Source organism: Pseudonaja textilis, chromosome 1, assembly GCF_049901715.1.
Source record: "Pseudonaja textilis isolate UNSWEBS1 chromosome 1, rPseTex1.2, whole genome shotgun sequence".
NCBI classification, from domain to species: domain Eukaryota; kingdom Metazoa; phylum Chordata; class Lepidosauria; order Squamata; family Elapidae; genus Pseudonaja; species Pseudonaja textilis.
The window spans coordinates 134460020-134482474 of NC_141990.1; the positions used below are offsets into that span (position 1 = coordinate 134460020).

The 22455-nt window shown below is 39.5% G+C and overlaps 1 long non-coding RNA gene across 2 annotated transcripts in view; it reads left to right on the forward strand.

The window, feature by feature from the left end:
- The window catches only part of LOC148127825 (uncharacterized), a 64638-nt gene that overhangs the window by 37958 nt on the left and 4225 nt on the right, over window positions 1–22455 (forward strand). Inside the window, exons 3-4 of one of the 2 annotated variants that reach the window (XR_015740263.1) lie at window positions 4320–4506; window positions 4914–5016. This is a non-coding gene — a long non-coding RNA (uncharacterized LOC148127825). Of the gene's footprint in view, window positions 1–4173; window positions 4295–4319; window positions 4507–4913; window positions 5017–22455 lie in introns of both variants that reach the window. The other variant, XR_015740262.1, reaches the window with a different exon arrangement.

Genomic DNA, 22455 nt, shown 5'->3' on the forward strand with positions numbered 1-22455 from the left:
TCTCATACAACTATTTCTGACAAAATGGTGATAGAATGTGATAGAATTCCTGGGGTATTTTGATCTGAAACATAAAAAATAATGGGCTAGCAAATGTTTATATGATTTAGGGCTATTCCTCTTCGATTACAGTATGCTGTCTGTGGCTGTAAATAGGAGCAAGAGATTTACACCAAACAGCAAGAAGAAAACATGCTGAAAGCCGCAAATTATCTATGGCCCAGTTGATTCCAAATGCATTTGGAGTGTTCAGGACAGAAAAATCAATATTTAAGATATTTCCCTTCTTGCCTTCTAAAATCTATGGATGGGGTTTATATGTAGATAGTGGAGTGAGATTTCGATTGGTTGATTTTCATCATGGCTGCTCTCTGCCTTTAAAAAACTCTGGATAGCTCGACTGATGGGTTCTCCCCATCCTATAAAACATATCAAACCCTACTTGTTTAGGAAGACCTTGAGCAATCCAGGTTGAAATGGCTTTTTAGCCACTTTGGTCTAGTAGTTAAGTCTAGAAAGCAGGAGATTGTGAGTTCTAGTCCTACCTTAGGCATGAAAACTGGCTGGGTGACTTTAGGCCCAGCCATTCTCTCTCAACCCAACCCACCTCGCAGGGCTGTTGTGGGGAGGAAGGAATATTATGTACATTCTGTGTCTTGAGTTATTTATAATGTAATAAAAGCAGGATATAACTAGCTAAGTAATTAAGTAAAATATAATTCATGTGTTAGCCGTTGATTGTTTTAAAGTGCTATTTTACAGTTGTATTGAGTAGAGCTAAGTCAAAAATTTCTCAGAATTTTTTTCTGACAAAAATCCCGCCCTTTTTCTCTTCACCTGAGGAGGGGATGGAGTGATAGAAAGGGAGAGGGGGAGGGGGAGAAAGAAAGAGAGAGAGAGAGTGAGAGAGAGAGAGAGAGAGATTTTGCATCCTTTTTGTTCATGGCAGCAACCATTTTCTTCCACAGATTGTCTGGAACTAGACAACAGTCAGAAGATTGGGAAAGATATAAAATAATGGCTAAGCCACCCACACATTTTCTTCAGTTGTGGCTACTGGGTTAGCTTTAACATGCACAAGTTGATTATAACTATAACATCCAACCATAGTGGATGAGGGCCTGTTTATGATGAGCCCCAAATTGACATATTTTTTAGAACTCTTCTCTTTCATTCATGGATAGATAGATAGATAGATAGATAGATAGATAGATAGATAGATAGATAGATAGATGAGGGACAGGATGGGACTAGACTAGACTGAAAGAGAAATAGAACCGCCCCCCTCTATTTCTGTGTGGAAGTCTTAGAGGCTATTTGCCTGCTCTAGTAAAAAAAATGTGTGCTGAAAATACCTCTTGTTATTTTAAAAAGATAAATTGTGCGACTAGGTCATAGCATCTTAAACCTGCAATATCTCTAGCCGGTCCCTTTCTATAAATAACAATAAATGAATGAACTGAGCATTGTCATGGTAACTCACAATGCAAAATGTGATTTCTGAAGGAAGAGACTGAGGAAAAAATCTCTCTGATCTTGCCTCCCCGCGCACTGCAGCAACTTAGCACCATGTCAACCTTGTGTTAAGCTGCTGGTCCGGGTCTTCGTAGGCTCCAACTGTCGTGTGGGAAATTCAAGACAATTTTCCCCTTGAGCTGAGCAACTGGCAATGCCACTGACCTGAGGCCAGGAGGAGGGACTGATGCGCTAAGCCAAGATGCAGTTAGTTAACCTCCAGCCTCTTCACTTGCAGTGGGCCACACATTGTTCTCAGATGAGCCGCGATGCTGTGAAAAGGAGTGTCTCAATGGAAGAAAGATGCAGCGGTCACAAAATGCTATTTTCTTCCGTACAGCCCTGGCAGCTGTTGACAACATTATACTTGCCTCAGCTAATTGTGGAAACAGCAACAGGCTGCCAAAAGGGGATTTTTATTTTTTTTTCAAAGCAAGCTCTCTGACATCTGTGAACAAAGTGGGTGGAAGAGGAACCCCACCACATGTATATATACACACATACACAATAGCTCTCTCTCTCCAAATAGGGGCTTTCTTGGCTGGAAAAAGTGCCCATGACAGGGAGGGCGATTTATCAATGGCATTTCAGAGCCAAGAACATAAAGGCTGGCCATGTGTCCCTTTCCTGATTCACTGAGGGTAGAAGGAGGAGGAGGGGCAGATGATAACAACAACTAATCTGACAGGGCTGCTGGAGTGAACTTGTCCATTCAACCTTACCATTTTTTTTAAAAAAAAGGTAGATCGCTATCCTGGTTCCCTCTACCCAGCTCAAGCAGCTATCCCTTAAAAAGTGATTTACAGGTAATCCTTGCTTAGCAACTCCAGTTGGGACCAGCAACTCTTTCCCTAAGTGTTGCAATTGCTAAATGGAAAAACCACATGACCGTGGTGGATTTAGGATGTTATTCAGTCATTAAGCAAGTCGCTAAGGTCCTTAAGGGAAACATCACCTGACTGAGACTTGGCATTTTACTTCTGCATTTACCATTAACTCTGCTTGTTGCAAACCGGTTGGAAAGCCCACAAATGGCAATTGTGTGACTGTGGGATGCTGCAATGGTCGTAAATGCAAGGATCAGCCTACTGCAGGGGTATCAAACTCATGGCCCATTGGCCAGATGTGTCATGCACTGGCCACCCTCACCCCCATTTTAGCAAAGGAGGGAAAGTTGTGATACATCACATGACGACAATGACGACGCAAGTTTGACACCCCTGGTCTAGTGGTTAAAGAAACAGACTAGAAACTGGGAGATTATGAGTTCTAGTCCTGCCTTAAACAAGAAAGCAGACTGGGTGATCTTGGGTTGGTCACTCTCTCTCTCAACCCAATTCATCTCACAGGGTTGTTGTTGTGGAGAAAATGCACTTAGTCCTTGAACTTACAACAGTTCATTTAGTGACTGTTTGAAATTACAATGGCAATGAAAGAAGTGAATTATGACCATTTTTCACACTTATGACCATTGCTTCATCCCCATGGTCATGTGATCAAAACTCAGGCACTTGGCAATTGACTCGTATTTATGATGGCTGCAGTGTCCTGGGGTCATGTGACCACCTTGTGCCATCTTCTGGCAAACAAAATCAATGGGGAAGCCAGATTTACTTAACAACTGTGTTACTAATTTAACAACCGCAGTGATTCACCTAGCAACTGTGGGAAGAAAGTTGTCACAGTTAAAATGGGGGTGGGGGAAATCTCTTAACTGTCTTGCTTAGCAACCAAAACTGTGCACACAACTGTGGCCGTAAGTCAAAGACTACTTGTAACAGATTTTTTGTTTTGTTTTTAGTCTTTGTATAGTTGCAATGGGTAAACAACTTTTCTTCCAGTAGTCCTGCAACAGCTGGTTGCTCAGCCAAGAGTTCTGAATCCTGTAATCCACTTGTCATCAGATGTCCAGGAACTAAAACAACTTAGCATGGTCCTTGTTGACCTAGGCAACAACTGAGCCAATATGGGTTTCTATATATAATTTTACTTCACCATATTGTTTATGGGAGAGACACTGTTTGTCTGGCTCCTTTAATGAGACCTGTCCAATATGGTTCAATCTGATCTTCTTCAGAGAATGCAACAAGCACCACAACCACATCAAGGGAGTGCCTCACTGGAGGGATTATTATTATTATTAAGAAGTTTGTTTTTATTATTCAAATTTCTGTGCAGATGAGGCTATAAAGCATAACAAGGGGAAGGAAAAATGAAATGCTACTTCCTTTTGGCATAGCTAGAAGTAGTCTACATCAGTGATCCCAAGCCTCTTTGCACCAGGGACCGGTTTTGTGGAAGACAATTCTTCCATGGACTGTGTGTATGTGTGTGTGTTTCATCTGCAACCTAGATCCTGGGCATGCACAGATTAAACTTCACCCTCTCACCTGCTGCTTTCATGGCCGGGTTCCTAACCTTGATAGCAATAGCACTTAGACTTATACATTGCTTCATAGTGCATTATAACCCTCTCTAAGTGGTTTACAGAGTCAGTCTATTGCCCCCAACAACCTGGGTCCCCATTTTACCCATTTTGGAAGGATGGAAGGCTGAGTCAACCTTGAGCAGGTCATGATCAAAGGGATCAAATTCCCGTCAGTGAGCAGAGTTAGCATGCAATACTACATTCTAACCTCTGTGCCACGTCTCTTACAGACCATAGATTGGTACTGGTCCACGGCTCATGGGTTGCGGACCCCAGGTCTACATATCCTGGAGGAGGAAAAGAAAGTTTGAAGGCTCTATGACATAACTTCAAATCTTCACAAGAACCAAGGTAACCTACAATTTCTCTTTTGCAGAAATCTGCCATAGGAAGGAGCCAGAACCTGTGATGGAAAGTGCCTAATAATGCTGTTGATTGATCAGGAGAAGATTAATTTCTTTCCCATTGAAACCTGAAAACAAATCTGGCAATGCCCTGAGTTATTTTATCTGAAGGTCACATTGGGCCACATGACACAGAGTACATTTCAGAAATATAATGAGGTAATTACACCAGCATAGCAAAAGTATGCTTCTAATCTAAACTAGCTGACAATGTTGCGTAATGTGTAAAAACCAAGTGCCAAATGCATAGCTCATGCTCCATTCTCTTGGATACTCTGACAGTCTGCTTTAATTAAAGACTTATCTGTGAAAACACTTGCTTGGAACACTTTTTCACCTTCAAGGCATTTTCATTCTTACAGTCTGTTAATATACTACATACTGGTTTCTTAGAAAAGCAACTCTTTTTAAAGCTGCATTTTCCAGAGATTCTTCAAAGATGATTGGGCAGCTTTAAACCTGACAAATATAAATTTATACCAGTGTATCACAGGAAAAGCAGAGGTGTTACTCTACGGTAGAAAACTGATTTCATAGCCTATTTTTTTCTTTGTTATGTCATCCAGGATTGTGTAAATTCTACCATGTGGACCACACAATTTGCATGAGGCTTACAATTGCTGTTTCTCAAGGGATATCTACACATCACAATGAAGATATGTTCACACGGTAGGCAAATCTGTTTGGATAGTTGGAGAATGTAGTTTTATTTAAACATAAAAGCTGGATAGGGACATTAACAAAGGAGAAGCAGCATAGCTATGCATACTGGGCAATTTCAAACAATATTTATTTTAGTTTATTTATACAGTGTAGAGGTTTCCTGAAGACTCTGGGCAAATTAAATTACAATTTAAAAACTAGAAAGAGTATTACAAACCTTTTGATTTTTGCATGTTGACAAGAGAATTGATAGGGATTGTAGTCATATAAAGAAAAGCCCATGGATCGCAAGTTAAAGGGAATTGGGTAGATTCCATTACCAAGGTTAGAGAAATAAGCTATTCCCTTATGTTAATAAGCTGATTTCACTATCACCATTCATTTTGTTTAAATCAGCATAATTATATAAAAGGTGCTAAACCCTGGATTTTCTTTTTCTCTTCCTGTTTAAAGAAGGGTAAAGATGATTGAAGTATGAATTCTGTTCTTTAAAATCTTGAGTGTGCAGAATGCCTTGGTATAGTTGTATGTATATATTTATATACATACATACATATACATACATACATACATACTCTAATGGCCCAAAGAAATAACTTAGATGGAAATGGCAACTGAATCTGTGAGTTCAGCCACAGCCTCTTTGGTTTCAGTGCTTATGATTCTAGCAGTGTCTCTCACTAGATCAGATATTTTGATGTATTTTGGGTTGCCTTAGTAACTCAATGTATACATTATGGATGCCTATTTTAGAAGGAAACATGCATAAAGTCTGACGTGAAGATGTTCTAGCCTATGCATCCCCATGCTTACTATTATGTTATCTGGAAAAAATGTCTTCTAAATTCTAGAAATAAATACATTTGGAGTTGGGTGGGGGGAGTATCTCCCAAGATAACATTTCTTCTGAACCAAATTTCAGCCAGCTGAGTTAGAAAGCTGAGGAACTGGGCTATCCAGCTTGATATAGCTTAAAATGGCACTTAGCTCAAACTTGACCTAAAACGTTGTCATTAGAAACAAAATCCTGTGTTCAACCCACTTTCAGTTTTGTTTGATTCTACTATTTTTCACTGAAATTAGGCTAAGCCCATAAATAGGGCCATGACATATTATTTAGCTATCACCCACTAGAAACATGTAAGGAAGGGAAGCTAGGAAATAGCTTTGCTGATATACCTATCAACCTGTTACCTCATAGAAGTGGCTAGGAACAGAGCCAGGCATTAAGAAAAGATAACATCTTAATTAGAAGTCACTGACAATTCAGGATAGCCAGGGCACAGCTGGTGCTAGACTTACTTCAACCAATCTGTACATAATGTGAACTCCACACTATAAAACTAGATAGAAAATAAAGATAAAGACATGACTAATCTATATTTCCAGAGCAGGGACTCTGTTACTTTTACAGAGTATTATTTCATGGGGGATTGTTTTCTATTAGGTGTAACCGAGAGTAACAGAGCAAGCCATAAGTGAATCAAAGAAAGCAATTCAGCTTTTCATGAAAGAGAACAACTTCCTTAAAACTGTCTTATTAATAGCCAAAAATGGCTATGCAACTATCGGGAAAAATTATTGACCTTTAAAAGAAAGTTCAAGTGACTTTGGAGCAGAGTAACTACTGATATTTGCTATCAGAGAGGTGGAAGTTTGTATAGATAAACACTAAGCAAATGAAGATAATTCTTTCGGCCTTAAATAAAAGAAATACCACACAATGTGTGAAATGATTGCAAAAGCACAAGCAGAACTGAGGAAGGCAGACTTCTGGTATAGACCCAGGCTTTGCTAACTTTATCCCAAAAAATTGCTGTCAATCTGTTGTATTATGAAACCAGCTAAGTAATATGCCATTTGCTAAAACAGCCTTTACGAACCTTTAACATGCCCTCAGTACAGAGGTGGTATTCAACAGGTTCTGACCAGTTCTGGAGAACCGGTAGCGGAAATTTTGAGTAGTTTGGAGGACCGGCAAATACCACCTCTGACTGCAGATTTTACAGTATCCTTCCCCTGCCACGCCCACCAAGCCACGGCCACAGAAACGGTAGTAAAAAAAAAAAATGAATCCCACTACTGCCTCAGTACATAGCCAGCATGCTCACCGTTAGCTAGGATTATGGGAGCTGGAATCCAATATATCTGGAGACCATCAAACTGGGGAAGGCAGCCTTACCATAAATGCACATTCCCAACTATTTCCACAAAGGTCCTGGATAAACTGTGTTTGAGAAATAACAGAAGAACAAAAGAAGGGAAGACGTTTCTCCAAAAGAAAGAATAACGTACATCTATATTGTCTATGGTTATGCTCAGTCATCCAGGTAAAGTTGTCCCAAAGGTGCTTTTTCAAAAAGGACCTGGACTTTCTTCATTTTTCTTTGAAGTCATTTCACTTCTCCTCCAAGAAGCTTCTTCAGTTCTGACTGAATGGTGAAGAATGGAAGAATTTATGTTCTTTATAAATTTATATTCTTATATAGTATTTATATTATATTTTCAATTTCATTGTACACATGTTGTGCATTGACAATAAATGTTTGATTGATCTGGTTGTTAGCGCTCTTTCTAAGAGCTGTTGAGGTCATTTGGAGGTTTATCTGTACTGTCACCTTGAATAGTGCAAATGGATGTGGAAATTTCTTGAAACACAGAGGTTGCATGCACTATTTAGGTGAGCCTGAGAGCACAGATAAACCTCCAAATGGCCCCAACAATTCTCAGAAAGAGTGTTAGCAACCAGATGACGGCAAGGAATATAAATCCTTCCATTTTCCACCATTCAGTCAGAAGCGAACAAGCTTCTTGGATGACAAGTGAAATGTTTTCAAGGAAAACAAAGTCCAGTTGCCTTTCGGAAAAACACTTTTGGGATACATCTATATTTGGAGATGCTGCTCCAAATTTCTTTCCATTACTTTCTCTTTTTTTGTCCTTCCTGAAAAGAAAAGAAACATATTGGTGTCACAGTTCACAAAACTAAGGGTTCATTAAAACTGCAGAAAAAGGTCTTCCATAACCAGTATTGAAATAAATATTCTATGTTTTTTTACATCAAAAAAGGAATATTGAAAGGGTTAACAAAGGCTGGGCTGGGGGAAGGAATGAAGCCTACATAAGGCACATTTGGAAATAATGTAAGATTTTGTACAGGGTGGAGGGTTTTTTGTTTTTGTTTTGCTTTTTGGGGGGGAGAAGCATAATTGCTACATGGGAGAAGGCCAGTGAAACAAATAGACTGGTGATCTCATCAAAGTAATAATGGTTCATCATCACCCATGTGGGCTGCCTGATGTTCCAGGGAGAAGAACAGCACGTTTATTTTCTGTAAATCTATTTGGATCAATTTAGAAAGCAGTGAATGTTTGATACATTGTAACAGGAAAGGGAGAAAAGAATGAATTTTTGTCAAGTGGGAAAAACAGTTTTGCAGCCAGTTTTAGAGGGGTGGTGAATGGAAATGTATATTTTTGAATGAATATTTTGACAAACACTTGATGACGTTTTAATGCAAGAAGCACAGGAAACTCAGAAAACACCAATGCTTTCCAACCTATGTGATTCCCAATAATGAGGAACAAAAGAGAAAGATAAAAGAACGCAAAGAAGTTGCTAAAATTATAATTAGCAATATGAAAATTCAACATAAACTGAATTTTTTTAATTATATATTTTTTAAGTTTTCTGGTTCACAATACCAAATGTTTTGTCTGATCAGGAAGTGATCTTCAAATTAACATTGAATTTCACTATGTTCCGTCACAATCTGATTTTAACTGGAGAGCTATGATTTTAGGCTGGTTTTGTATCTTGCACTAAGGTTTCATTTATTTAACCATGGTTGAATAAATAAACCAGAACTGGCTTGGTTCATACAACAACTAAAGCATAAAACATTGTTTCTGTTCACAGGACCGGGGTCACACAAGTTAGGCAAAACATCACATCAAAGTTTAAACATAATGTATGCATCCAGCTATCCATAATTTCTTAGCCCCTTTTATTACCAAGGATTTACCCTGAAGAAAGTGGTTTATTTCTTTATTTAAAATATTTGTATGGCTTCCAATCTTACAACCAAACTCTGAGCAGGTCACAGCAAAAGCATAACCATACACACACACAAAACAGAAAGCTAGAACAGAAAATCCTGGTTCCACAATCACTTCTCAGATGCAATCCAGAGCACTCTCCCCCAACTTCACCTTATCCCAATATTTGGGGAAGGGAAGTCAACTCTTAAGTAACTTCTGGAAGGTTAATGGGATGGGGGCAGGGCTGTTGGATCTTCAGAGGAAAGGTATTCCATAGGGCAGGTGTTGCAACAGAAAAGATACCCTCCTGAACCTTTTCAAGATACCAGTGTTTAAGAGAAGGGACCTGCGGGCGTGCCTACTGCTGGGATGGGTAGATATTCTCAGGGAGAGTTGACGTTATCTAAACAGTGATCCATTTTACATATTTTGAAATCCTCAGCAAAGCTTGCAGACAGGTGCCCATACTCTCAGGACTTAAGTATGATACATTTTAGCTAGGAGCATCCTGACAAATGCTCACAGCCACAGCAGTGGTGGAGAAATTTAGTCTTTCCCTTCTTAACAGGGATCCTGACAAAATTCATCTTCTGAAAATGTTAGTTGCTTTGAGAGGAACCTTCCCTTGGTCTGCAGAATCTCTTGAGGCAAATGCCAGCTTCCTAATAGGGAAGACTGCCTGAACCACAATCTTCCTGTGTGGCTCTTCATTGCAAGCCTCCTCTAGTTTATGCCATCTCTAACATGCTGAATACTCTACCTATCCCTCCCTCACCAGACAAGACAAAGGGCCTGTACCAGCACTGCACAGCCTTCCCGCTGGGTAGCATTCACTGGCCTTAAAACCCCATAGCTTTCATGATCGCTTCATCACAAGAACTGTGAGGGGCTTCCTCTAGTTTTCCTTGACCGTCAAATCAGATGGAACAATTCTCAAAGAATCCTTATGACCCTCTTCAGACCTTTACGGAAACAGTCAGTGTGAGATTAATTAATCTGATTCTCCCTCATTGCCTTTCTGATTATATCTCTCTACAATGCAGATATAACAGAGCAGGCCTTACGATTAAGAGAAGCTATGACATGATCTTGGGATGCGGTGGCTCAGTGGCTAAAACGCTGAGCTTGTCGATCAGAAAGGTTGGCAATTCAGTGGTTCAAATCCCTAGCGCCGCATAATGGAGTGAGCTCCAGTTCCTTGTCCCAGCTTCTGCCAACCTAGCAGTTCGAAAGCATGTAAAAATGCAAGTAGAAAAATAGGGACCCTTTTGGCGGAAAGGTAACAGCGTACAGTGTGCCCTCTGCATTTAATCATGCTGGCCACATGGCCACAGAGAAGTCTTCGGACAGCGCTGGCTCTTCGGCTTACAAACCCTAGAGCCAGAAATGACTAGCAGGCATATGCAGGGGAACCTTTACCTTTACCTATGACACAAACTTAAGGAGAGATTTATTTCCTTTTCTTGACAGAAACAACAATAAGGCTGGTATTTTTAATAGACAGTAAATAAATCCTGTGACCAAAAGCATTTGAGAAATCAGATTGAGCTTCAGCCAGTTTCGGAAGGTGTTTGTATATCCCAGGAAGATCAGCCTAGTGCTTCAGGTCTCTTTGTTCTTCCTTATTTTGCTGCAGTATCAAGGAAGGAATTGGAACAATAGTATTCCTAAAGCCAGCAGTGACTTTTTCTGAGTCACTCTGATCTGGCACAGTTATCTTGGTTACACCCTGTTGAGATTATTGCAGCATGTTTATGAAACAATCTCCGATGCATCTAGAGCCGTGTCTCTCAACCTTGGTAACTTTAAGGGGGTTGGGGGGGACTTCAATTCCCAGAATTCCCCACTAGCTGGCACTTCTTGCTTTAAGAATGTCTCTGGAAATGTTCAGTCATCCAGGTCATGGTGGTCCCAAAGGTGCTTTTGCAGCTGTACTTTCTTGTTTTTCTTTGAAGACGTTTCGCTTCTCATCCAAGAAGCTTCTGAGGAACAGAGCTTGAGAAGCTTCTTGAATGAGAAGCAAAACGTCTTCAAAGAAAAACAAGAAAGTACAGTTGCCTCTTGAAAAAGCACCTTTGGGACAACCTGGGTTAAGAACGTAAGGACAACCCCTAATTACCAATAGGGCTGCCTATTACTAAAAATGGCAGACAGAATCATCCTCCCTTGAGCTGACAAACCACTGAAGCTGACAAACCACTGAAGTATAAACTGGTGAAGCTGCATGATTTGAATGCACAACTTGTTTTTAGCAGTTCATGTCAACATAGCGCAGCTTCAATGGTTTGTCGGCTTGAGGAAGGACAACACCGTTGCTAGTAATAGGCGGCCCATTCGTAAGTACGTACGAGCTCTGACTTACAGATAAATTTGAGCTAAAGATAGAGAAACGGAACTTGTTCTTAACTTGGGGACTGCCTGTAATTACACGTAGTCCTCAACTTATGACCACAATTGAGACCAAAATTTATATTGTTAAGTGAAAAATCTGCGAAGTGAGTTTTGCCCCGTTTTACGACTTTCCTTGCCACGTTTGTTAAGCGAGTCACTGAAATTGTTAAATTAATAGCGTGGTTGTTAAGTCAATCTGGTTTCCCCGTTGACTTTGGCTTGCCAGAAGGTTACAAAAGGTGATCACATGACCCTGGGGCACTGCAACCATCATAAATGTGAGTCAGTTGTCAAGCATCCAATGCAAGTCATGTGACCAATGTAAATCATGTGACCAGGGGATGCTACGATGGGCATAAGAATGAAAAATGGTCATAAGTCACTTTTTTCAATGCCGTTGTAACTTTGAACAGTCACTAAACGAACTGTTGTAAGTCGAGGACTACCTGTATAACTGAAGTGGGAAAAGAAGAAGGAAGACTTAGCCCAAGAGATGCAAAAACCTCTGGGACAGTGTAACTGTTTTTCTGATGCTTTTAGTTCCTGCTGTTTCTAACTGCTTGCGCTGGGAACCCTCTATCACCCTCAGGAGCTTAACCTAGCAAGCAGGTGCCTTCTCCCCCACCTGTGGTTCTCTTTCAGCTTTCAAGAATCTGGCACCGGCCTCTCTTACGGCACAATGGAAAAGTGATGAAAATGCTCCTCTCCTGAGGAGTGTCACTCAACCTCACCTTCCTGGTCACATTCACTGAATGTCTCTTTTTCTCCTAAAGAGGATGACGGTGATGAAATCTGGGGAATGTTATTCCCTGAAACTATCAAGTTCCTCTTGGTAGTGACAGACAGATCACCTGTGGTAGCAAATCTGATTTTCTGTCAGCTGGCATCTTCACCCCCAAATATAGTAACCACCAGGGCAAAGGCTGAGCATTTATAGGAACATCTGCTAATGTTGCGTCCTAAGTTGCTGGGAATGTAACACATGGCAGGGTTTTATTTAGTCAGGGAAAATGGCCTGCTTGAAGGCACGGTGACCATATTTTTCATCTTGAGGACGAAATCACATTGCACAATCTGACAGCGCGCCTGACGGTCTTTAGGAGCGGCTGTGAAAATTTTTAAAACTGATTCCGGCAATTGAGAGTTTAAAAGTAAGTGAAGTAAAACCTCTTGATAAGATTAAACTCTTGGAGAGAAAGTAAACTGGAAAAAAAGGATTCATACTTTGAGGAAGATGAAAATGGCATTTTAAGCCTCAAGTAGCCAAAATGACATCATTCCATAATAGACAAGTTTCAGAAGATAATTAACTGGAAATACCAGCTATGTTAAGCAATCAACCATATTTTTTTGAAGCATCTCAACGGCCACCAAATGTTGCTCAAACACTGACCTTAGGTGAGTGGAAACTGGATGCCATTCCTGATTAGGGTACCTTGCCAGGGATGGTATTCTACCGGTTCGGCCTGGTTTGACTGAACTGGTAGCTCTGAGGGTCATCTGTGAGCGAACTGGTTTGTTCTGACAATCAGCTGCTTGGCTCACCCACCTATCCTAGGTCTATACCAGTGGTGGCTAACCTTTTTGGGTTCCTGTGCCAAAAATTGTGTGCGTGCTTGCATGCTTCCGCTTGCATGCCATTACCCAGAAGGCAATGTGCTTCCCCAATGCTCCCTGTGCATGTGCACGTAATCCCTATCCACCCACCCCTGCTGCCCCCTTACCTGCATTGTGCCTCACAGCTGATTTTTAGCCAGTTTGAGGCCCTTTTCGGCCTCCCAAAGGCTTGAGGAAGGCTTCTGCAGATTTTGCAGGTGGAAAACTAGCCCTGTTTCATCACTTCCGGTATTTCCAGGAAAACAGGAAGTGATGAAACAGGGCTAGTTTTCCACCTAGAAAGCCTGCAGAAGCCTTCCTCAAGCCTTTGGGAGGCCGAAAAGGGCCTCAAACCAGCCAAAAATCAGCTGTGAGGTGTGCACATGCCCAGTGAGGTAAGTTTGCCTGCAGCTTGCATGCTGGCACAAATGGCTCTGCGTGCCACCTGTGGCTTCACATGCCATAGATGCCATAGGTTCACCATCATGGCTCTATACTGACTTTTATTTCCCGGTTTTGAAGCTCAGCTGCTTCACGCGGCACAGTGGATTGCCACGCGTCAGCTGTTGAACACACAGGGAGAGTGTAGGATTGCAGGAGAAGGTCAGTATCAAACCCTCTGCACACGTGCAAAGCACACATTTGGCACATGTGCACGCACCTACCAGGCCATGCCCACAGAAAAAAAAGTTGGTAAAAAAAGTTGAATCCCACCACTGCACCTCGCATTCCTAAGTGGAACTGCTGGCGCGCATCAGTTCTCTTTTCTGTGTGTTTGCATGGCCTTCCAGGGTGGAATGATTTATTTATCTAATGTATGAATTTTATGTCTATCTTTCCTTGCTTTACTTAAGGCTTGATTTCTTATTCAATACTCTGTCTTGGGAATTTATATATATACTTCTCCACATATATAAATACAGTGAAACATATAATACTAAAAGATGACTAGTCTACTCCCCAGCTCTCCAAATAAATTGCTGCAGCTAGTGCAAGATACGTTCTTTTCTGAGTAAGTTTGTAAGGCACTGTGAAAGGAGGCACTGTTCCTATTGCTAAAGATGCAATATATAGAACAAAGATATATATATATATGTGTGTGTGTGTGTGTGTGTATGTATATGTATATGTATATATATATATGTGTGTGTGTGTGTGTGTGTGTGTATAGATATAGGTATAGGTATAGATATAGATATAGATATAGATATAGATATATATTTTTCTTAAGTTTTTGCAAGTACTTACGTGTATGGTATTCAGCTTTGTTCGGGTATTTTCCAGACGAACACAATACAGAAGCCTGATGATGGCAGATGAGATTCTGCCGAAACGTTGCTACAACTTTAAAAGCACAACTATAATGACGTGGGAAAACACCTGAACAAAGCTGAATGCCATACATATAAATACCCACAAAAACTTAAGAAAACAAATACACACACACACACATATAAACCCAGGCTCTTGGCTTCAAGTGACTGGAACATATGCAATATATAGCATATCTTCCAGTCATTTGAAGTCAAGAGCTTGGATATATATATATGGATTTGTGGGTCTTCATCTATTTTTGCTGTTGTACATGGTAAGAAAAACAAAAATGGTCATCTCCTGATTACAATAGCACCATGGCATGCCCAAGGAAACCATTTATTTTGGGAAAGAGGCTACATCCATTTTTTGGATGTAGTGCTATCGGAGCTGCATGGGCAGAATGTTTTAAACAACAATTTGTCATGCCTTTTTCCAAAACAAACTGCAGCCAGCAAAATTGTGGTCTTTTAAAACCAAACAGTTTGGGTTTCTTTTTTTCCAAGCGTTTCTTTCTGCTGCAAATCCGTCATCTGATTATAGAAAGATGGTCTGCTGTTGAGGGTAACAGCAGGAGATTGACGCCATCCAGTTCTAATTCCACAGTCAGCAAGGCCTGTCCACTATTTCCATGAACACAAGCAATCACTGCTAATCACACTGTAATCGACAAACAACATGAATGTTTCAGATACCATCTTCATCAGCTGTAGCAGGAAAAGCATGAAGCAGCACTATGGCTGATAAATCAACACAATTCCCTTTCTGACTTAGAAGCTGAGATTCAGTGAAAGACATTTGGCATTGATAAACTGCAGGTCACATACCTGAGAAAGGGGAGGGAGAATCCTGGTAGACAAAAATAACCCTCTCACTGATTCTTGGTTGTACCATGGAACCCAGGAAGGCTGAGTTTTGGACACTTTCATCCTGTTTCACATCCTAGATTGTGATTTTTTTTTAAAAAAACTTCTCTACACAGACCTAGGTTTCAACTGATGGACTTCTAATAACAATACCAGACCTTTCCTGGATGAGAGAACTAGAACTCAAGCACACAGTTTTATGCTGCTCTGTTCTCCTAAATTCACTCTTCTCTCTGCTCAAATGTTTTTTTGCTATCTGACTTATCCCTTAGTAGTGATGACGAGTAGCATGGAATTAAGCAAATTAATGGGCAGAATCCAGAAACTAAATTTTGTCAACATGGACTGGTGGTGGGAGTCCAGGCCTTCAGATAGGATACTTCCATACCAGGGGTCTCAAAAGTGTTTTTTTTTTTCAAAAGGTAACTGGACTTGTTTTGTTTTTCCTTGAAGAAGCTTCTTGGATGAGAAGCAAAATGTTTTCAAGGCAAAACAAAACAAATCCAGTTGTCAATCACTCAATCAATCAGAAGATTGCTCAGGTATCTGCTTGTTGCAGTTGAGAAATACTTTTTGTTACTGCGTTATGTGACCATTTTCTTTTCAGAAAACTATCCGACAATGGATTTTTTTTTCTGTTTCCTCATACAAACCATTATAGTTACTTAGTAAATTATATTAGCACTACCAATTTTTATAATTCAACAATTTCTGAGCTTTATGTAACTTAACTAATACTTAATATTATAATTTTATTTTTATTTGTACTCTGCTTTTAACATGTAGACTTTATAAGTTTCCAGAGTCTGGCTGGATTTAAGTGGTCAAATAAAATTCACAAATAAATAAATGGATTCCAAACTAAGTTACTTGATTTGGGGTTCTATGAAAATCAGTGGGACAAAATTATTTCCTGTTTATTTCAACAGAAACTTAGTTCAACTAACAGAAGAATTTACCCAGCTATAGCCATGTTTAGACAGATCTACTAAAATTAAGAACAAATTAGTCACATAAAATAATCCCCATTAACTTTGATGTAGCTAGTGTAAATATGAATAATCTGGAACAAATCATTTATTGTATCCAACTCAAACAGTTTTATCCAGACTGAGTCAGAATGGATCCAGTGAGTTACACTGGCTACGTATTAGTCACAACAAGCTTAATTTCCATTGTTTTCACTAGATCAACTCTGATATGACTAATTTGGATCCAGCTTATTTATTATTTCAAATAGCATCGGCTTTTATTTATTTTATTTTATCCTTTTTGCAGTCTTCAAGGACTTTTCCCCCTATAGTCTACGTATAGATTCTATACCTATAACCCTTCTATGTGATGCTTTTAGTTTAGTGGTTGCTAAAAAGGCAAGTTCTTTTTGAACTGCTGCTTGCATTAGCAGTTATATTTTCTGTTTTTTTGGGATTATAGCTGAAAAAAATATTTTAAAGGTCATTTGTTCTCTATAGAAGAGCTAATGGATTTTTTTTCAAGCTCAGTCACGGCACAAATTGGGACGTGGTGAAAAAAATTGATGTGGTACTCATTAAAAAAAGAACCTACAAGACACTCCAAACAACTAGATAGACCTAAAACCAAACTGGAATGTGTTATGGTGGAGGTAATATAAATAATATTTACCACCAAGATTGTAATTTCCTCATTTACCTCTTATCTCTTGTCACAGTGATTTAGCATGGCAAGAACTGCTATTGTTAGCTTACCAGCAAAAAGGGGCAGAGGTTTTGCCCAATGTAGAAGTCACTGTACTATTTTTATCCCCCTTTGCAAATTCTCAAAGAAAGTTCATTGTGTATAGGAGTTTAATCCAAAGCACTTCTATGCTGAATTTAGGATTAGAACATGTATAGAACATGTAATGGCCTCAGGGATTTAACCTTGCAACCTTTTGGGTGATATTGAGTAGCAGGAGGATAAAAGCATTTTTTGTCAGCAATTATAAGGATTCAATTGTAGTATTTATTGTATTTTCATTTACAATTATTTATAATGCTTGAATGCTTCTTTGAGAGGTTTGTTACTATGGAAAGCAGAATATAAGTAATTCCAATAAGTAAGTATTTATATTTATAATTTCATTCCCTTGCTATTAGTTTTAAACTTTCTATTTTTAAAATTGTAATTAACTGGTTTTTCTAAACAAAAAGTCAGAAAGTTGATCAAGTGTACATCATCATCATCATCATCATCTAACCATTGTCTAACCACCACAGGATAAAGGTCTCTTCCCTATACTTCCAATCAATACAGTCCTGAGCTCTCTTTTGCCAGTTCGACCCACAATACTTGCTGATGTCGTTGATCCATCTTGTTTTAGGTCTCTTTTGTGAACACTTTTTATCAAGTGGGATCCATTTTATGACTGCCTTTTCTGGCAGCCATCAGTTCTTCTTGCTATGTGACCAACCCATTTCCATTTCAATTCAATTACTCTCTTGATGATATTGTATATTTTCATTTGTTCTCCAATCCATGCGCAGGACTTTCTATTTTGCCTTTTAATGCCAAACGTATCTTTCCGTGGATCTTTGTGCCACTCATAGCTTTTGTATCAATCGTAAGATTAGTGCCCAAGTTTCACCAGCATATGTTAAAGCAGATAGCACACACTGATCAAAAATGTTATTATTCTAGGTATAGTAAAAGAGGTCGTTCTTGAAAATTATGCTTAACTTGCCGAATGCCTGAATTTTGCAAATGTAGTTGTAAATAAGTAAATAATTAGGGTATTTAGAAAATATTCCCTCTTCATTCTAGCCTTTCTCCAGAAGTCACAGCCCTGCTTCTTGCATTAGAATAGCAGTGAGAAACAAAGTGGCCCATAGCCAACACATAATTTTATAATCCACTGAGCATCTATGGATCCCACCAGTGAAATTCAGAAGCAAAATGGTGCCTTTTCAAGTGAGTAATTCTCTGCTCTTTCCTCTCTCCAACCAATATGTGGAGAGTTGGGTTAAATTTCTACAAATCTTAAGCCATCTACTTTACACTTCAAAAATCCCAGCTGCAAAAGCAAAACTAAGCAATAAAACAACCAAAATAGGGCTTCCTGATAGAAACGTTGTCCACCCTGCCTTAGAAGAATCTGAAGTAATAAAGCGAGCTCCACACCAATCACCCCGTGCTTGAGAAACCAGCTTGTGAAGATATGTTGGTTGGACTAAGATCAGAGATGAGCTTGTTTTGAGAAGAATGCCAGAAATTCCCTTCCTACCTTTGATCATGTTCTCTAAAGCTTTCATATACATGCACACACAGACTGCTAAGGCTGCCCGTGTTTTTATACTTAAGAGGGCTGTTATCAAATTTTTCTGAATCATTAGGTACAATACAAATCAAAAATGCCCTCTCTAGCTGACACCGTGCCATGTTTAGATAATTGGGGCTACTAACTCAAGCGAAGGAAGGCTAAAAGTATCTTTCCTTTCCATACTTTCTTCCCCATGCTGTACTAAACCCTTCCAATTTGGCTTTCCCTTTTTCTGCATGTGCTACATTCAGAATTCACAGTATAACGTTCTCTTTTTGGCTTCAGCTTTGCTGATTAAGTGATAGCGTTTTCCCTCTTGCTTGAAAAGACATGAAGTTACAAAATATGCAAATGCAATTATTGGAACAAAACTGACTAATGAGTTTTAAAGGCCAATTATTTTTGTATGCCTACTTTTCAAGCAAAAGTCATTGATCATTCTAACTTGCAATTATCCATATTACTTCTGTGCAGTTTTTAAACTTACTGGTTCTATGAGTTTTTCGCTTGTAGAAGACATAATATAAGACATAATATAAGCTGAACCAGTCATTTTCTGACTAAAAATATCTCTTGAGTCTTGAATGATGTGTGTGTGTACTTTCTGCATGATGGAATTAAAATGACAGATAAATAGGAACATTGTTCAAAGAAATTGCTTTATTGTGTCTTATTTACTACTAGGTTATCATTTGGATATGTTCAAATATCAGTGATTTTTGCGTATGCATTCAATCAAAATTAGCATGAGCCCTGACTTTCATTTTTCTTTTTGAACATACCAATAATCTTCATTAATAAATTCAAAGCTACAACATTCCACTGTTTAAAACAATTGTATACATTCAAAAATAAATTCTACTGATTTCAGTAGCACTTTTTTTCTGAGTAGTCCTCCTCCACAAAACTCTAAACCCTCATCAGTCTGTCCTTGGTTACAGATGGAATCAATTAAACAACAAAGTGTATTGACAACAATGCTACTAAAGAAGTCGCACAGACAGTGAATGAACAGGAAATAGGGAGGGATGTGGTTAGGATCTCAATGAAGGCATTGCTGAAAAAGAGAAGGATTTATAAGGGAATCTGTTGGATAGAACTATCCAGATCTCTTTGGTGGAGTTTAGAATGAAAACTTTTCAGTCTGCCAGGTCTCAAGAGTGAATTGCAAAACTCTGACTAGTGTTTGTAAGTCACAACAAGTACCCGCAAAAGATTGCACAGTAAGTTTGATCCAACCACACAGCTGAATAAACACATCTGAAGATCTGACACAGTATTCTGAGCCTTAGGAACACCAGCATTTTAGTAGCACTTCATACCAGGAAACCAGTGCTAGACTCGTGCACTTATGCACTGGCTAACTTCGTCATATGAGTTAGTTAGTTTAGATCATGGGTCCCAAGCTGTTTAACTCACGATCCCTTCGTGAACTTTCAGATTGTTCATCGACTTCCAGAAGTTTATTATATAAAAAAATACAATAAAAATACAAATACGACTTTAGCTAATAGCATTACACATAATAATATTTTGGCTGCTCAAGCTATTCGAACTAATGCAAACAAGCATGTAATTGAAAAAATCATCAATTGATCAAAGTGCAGGTTGTGCAAAGCAGCAGAAGAAGCAGTAGACCATATATCCAGCTTGTACAAGAAGATCACACAAATGATTATACACAACATTACATAATGATCAAAATGATTCACTGGAATATTTGTAAAAATTATAATGTAATAGTAGTGGAAAATTAGTGGGAACATACAGTATCATTGAAAAAAATAGCCAAAAATTAGCATGTTAAAATATTTTAGGATTTCCAAATACAGACTGATAAACTCTTGGCTCATAACATACTAGATATAACTGTGGTTGACAAGAAGCAAGTGTGGATAACTGATGTGGCATAATAGAATAGAAGACAAAGAACTGGAGAATGTTACAAAGTATCAAGACCTGAAAATTGAAACTGAAAGATTATAGCATGAATCGGCTAAGGTCGCCTCAGTGGTTATCAGCATACAGGGTGTGAGTGCCATACCAAAACATTTTAGGCAAATCTCTATCTCTCAATTGCAGAATTGCAATGCTTCAATCTGCACATATACTATGCTGATACATTATATGACATTCTAAGTTCTTGGGAATAACTCGATGCTTATGAAGGCCAGCACCAGCTGCAGAACTGGCAGCTATGACTTTACATTGTGGCAAACAGGTTATAACATTGACCTCTCGGATAGTCCCATCAACTCTTGAGGAACTTGGTTTAGAGTCTGCCGCAGTTGGTTCAGAGATGGAGCAAAGCTGTATCTTTCTTCATAATAGAATTATATATAAAACTGTATATAACCAGGGAGCAAACTCCACACTCACTAGTTATGATAATGTTACCTAGTTGGGTAATGAAATGTCAGCAAGCAAGAATCCCATTAGAGCTATGGTGGCGCAGTGCTTAGAATGCAGCACTACAGGCTACTTCTGCTGCCTGCCCACTGCCTGCAATTTGGCAGTTGAATCTCACTAGGCTCAAGGTTGATTCAGCCTTCCATCTTTTCTGAGTTCAATAAAATGGGGACCCAGATTGTTGGGGGCAATGCTGTGCTGACTCTGTGACTCTGTGGCCTAGAAGTGGAGTTCTCGCCTCACAATCAGGAGGCTGTGAGTTCGATCCTAGGTAGAGGCAGATATTTCTCTCTCTCTGGGTACGATGAGAATATATCTGCTGAATATAACTCCGCATTGGTGACAGGAAAGGCATCTGGCCAATAATCACTCAGCTCCACTCTGCAATGGATTATGGGATCATTAAATGATGATGATGATGATGAATGTGCTGACTCTGTAAACTGCTTAGAGAGGGTGGTAAAGCACTGTTAAGTGGTATATAAGTCTAAATGCTATTGCTACCTCATCCCAAAACCTGGCTCTTCCAAGACAACCTAAATCTAAGTAGGTTTGGAATAACCTCTGTCCAGCCTTGGTAGAAACAGGTGACCATGATGACAACTATTGAGAATAATGCTAAGTTACAACTTATAGGAGCTTAAATGCATACATCATGTCTTAAAAGTTGAATAGTGGGGCTGGCAATTTGTTATATTTCCTTTTTATACTGTGCGGGGAGGAAGATGATTTCTAATGGTCCAGCAACCCAGGAGATGGGATGCGGAGCGAGTGCTATCCTTTTCATTCTGCTTCTAGTCAGATGGAGAGGGGAGATGGTTTGAGGTTATTTCTGTGTCCCCGTTCCCCCCCACCCCCCGTTTCAAGGTTGGCAGAATTAAAAATGATCACATTTGGCTTTGAATTGCTTTGACATGTTAGGGATGGAAATAGCGGTTGGTGTGGAAATGTCAGCAGCTTGGTAATAATCAGTCAAAATGCCGGACCCTTCTGCAGAAAACAACGATTCAAAGAATTCATGAAGAGGAACAGCACTGTGAATCTGTTCTGATCCCACCTCACATCTTCATCGGCAGGATGGAAGATTGGCGCAAAACCTCTTCACATTTAGCTGAACGGCATAGGCTCACCTGTATGACCTTAGGTGTGGAGACACAAGTGCATTTACCGACATGCTCTCCTTTGGGTCTTTCACCCAGCACATGAAGATCTGGAACTAGAAGAAACAGTGATGCTGGGGAAGGAGTTAAAACACGTAGCCTTTGGGTTCTCTCCCCAAGTCTTCTTTCTCTGGAGCTTAATATGGGACTTATCCCTTTCTGAATCATCTGAAATATGATTATGAGGTTTCACACTGGATTCCTTGTAGGTTTTAGTGATTTACTTTATCCCCCCTATTCCAGTGGTGGCATTCAGCCGGTTTGAACCAGTTCAAACAAACCACTAGTTAAATTACCCACTCCCTGTTATCAAAGTGGACCCTGGGCGCCACACTGCACTGCAGTGGAGAAATGGGCAACGGAGCAGCCACCATGAAGGAAGGAGAAGGCTG